Below are 2,556 nucleotides of genomic sequence, written 5' to 3' on the forward strand. Positions count from 1 at the left end.
ATCCCCCTCCCAGCTGCTTTCACAGCTGGTGTTGAGTGTCTGCAGCTTTTCCAGGTGCATGGTGCAGCCTGTCAGTGAATCTACCATTCTGGGGTCTGGAGAACAGTGACCCTCTTCTCACAGCTCCATTAGGTAGTGCCCAAGTGGGGACTCTGTGTGGGGGCTCCAACCCTCTATCTCCCTCTGCTCTGCCCTAGAAGAGGTTCTCCATAAGGGCTTTTCCCCTGCACAAACTTCTGCCTGGATATCCAGGCATTTCCATCCATCCTCTGAAATCTGGGTGGAGGTTCCCAAACCTCAATCTTGACTTCTATGCACCCACAAACCCAACACCATGTGTAAGCTGCTAAGACTTAGGGCTTGCAACTTCTGAAGAAATGGCCTGAACTTCACATTGGCCCCTTTCAGCTGTGGCTGGAGCTGAAGCAGCTGGGACACAGGGCACCATGTCCTGAGGCTTCAGAGAGCAGGGAGATTCTGGGCCCTGGGCCAGGAAACCACATTTGTCCTCCCTGGCCTCCAAGGCTGTGATAGGAGGGACTGCCATGAAGGTCTCTGACATGCCCTGGAGACATTTGCCTCACTGTTTTGGTAATTAATATTCAGCTCCTTGTTACTCATGTAAATTTCTGCAGCTGGCTTGAATTTCTCCTCAGTAAATGGGTTTTTCTTTTTATAGTATCATCAGGCTGCAAATTTTCAAAATTTTTATGTTCTGCTTCCTCTTGAGTGATTTGCCACTTAGAAATTTCTTCTGCCGGATACCTCTTAAGTTCAAAGTTCCACAGATCTGGAGGGCAAGGGCAAAATGTTACCAGTCTCTTTGCTAAAGCATAACAACAGTTGCGTTTGCTCCATTTCCTAACAAATTCCTCATCTCCAATCTGATACTATCTCAATCTGGACATGCCATTGTCCATACTACTATCAGCATTTTGGTCAAGCCATTTGACAGTCTCTGCGAAGTTCTAAACCTTCCCACATCTTCCTGTCTTCTTCTGAGCCTTCCAAACTGTTTCAACCTCTGCCTGTTACCCAGCTCCAAAGGCACTTCCACATTTTTCAGTTTCCTTGCAGCAGCACCCCACTCTGCTGGTACCAACCTATTGTATTAGGTCATTCTCATGCTGCTATAAAGAACTGCCTGAGACTGGGTAATTTATAGAGGAAAGAGGTTTAATTGACTCACAGTTTCACATTGCTAGGGAGGCCTCAGTAATCTTACAATCATGGTGGAAGATAAAGGAGAAGCAGGCACCTTCTTCACAGGACAGCAAGATGGAGTGAGTGCCAATCAAAAGGTGAAGCCCCTGATAAAACCATCAGATCTCATGAGAATTAATTCATTATCATGATAAGTGCCCCTATGATTCAATTATCTCCACCTGTCCCACCCTTGACATGTGGGGATTATTGGAACTACAATTCAAGATGAGATTTGGGTGGGGACACAGCCAAACTATATCACCGTACTTTTCATTTGTCAAGAACTCTTCATATCCATGACGTTATTTCATCTTCACAAGATTGCTGGAATATAAAGCAGGTGTATGACTTTCAGTTTCCAGATATGGAAACAGATGTCATGGGAATGGACTATTTGTGCCAAGGTGAGATACAAATCTCAACCTGCTAGCTACCACTTATTCTACCATCCACTTTAATAAGAGTGGCTACCCTCTGCTGGGCCAGATCCTGTTCTAAGCATTATTTGATTGAATCCTCATAAGGGCTCTCTAAAGGAAGAACTGTTGTTACTCCTATCTTACAGATAAAGAATCTATGACTTATACAAATAATACAGCTAGTTATTGTTGAACCAGAATTCAAAATTAAGTCTGTCTAACTCTAAAACATTTTTTTTGATAACTTTAAGATTTTAAAATTTCATTTGCTGAGAGGACACAGAGTAAAGCAGCAGTTAGTGTTAAGAGGACTTGATCAAGGAAATGTTTTAACAGATGTGAATATTGGAGTCCACTTAAATAGAAAGAAAATGAGAGGTAACATTTATTGCATAGTTAAAATAGGTGAAGCCCTTTAGAAGATACACTAATCTAGCATTCCCTACATGGTTGGGATGATTCCATTAATTTTACTGGAAAGAGGCTGAGGGTTGGAGAGATCGAACACCCTGCTCACAGTCCCACAGCTAGGACTTTAATATTAGAGTCAGGATTTACATTTGGGTTTGTTTGACTTCAGACAATTTGCATGTTTCCACTCTGCCATGCTTAATGGTGCTATGAAGGTGGAAGGTGACTGTAGGCCATATTGCATGTGAAATCCATGAGGTTGAGCATGTTCTAGTTGTTTCCAAGGGGACATGCAGGGCCACCTATCGCTGTTGGAGAACATAGGTGTGACACAGCTAAAATATTTAGGAGGAAAAAAATTGCTAAAACTTGATGACAGTAGACTTTTATCTTCTCTTTTTATAAATTCTTAAAAATTTTCTTTTGCCCGATAGGAGAAAAAGTAACTGCACATTTCCATTAATTATTTACTTTGCATTAGATTATTTTGACATTTCTATCATGTGCTGACAGATGCAAA

The sequence above is a fragment of the Cebus imitator genome, unplaced genomic scaffold (assembly GCF_001604975.1).
Source record: "Cebus imitator isolate Cc_AM_T3 unplaced genomic scaffold, Cebus_imitator-1.0 Scaffold115, whole genome shotgun sequence".
Taxonomy (NCBI): domain Eukaryota; kingdom Metazoa; phylum Chordata; class Mammalia; order Primates; family Cebidae; genus Cebus; species Cebus imitator.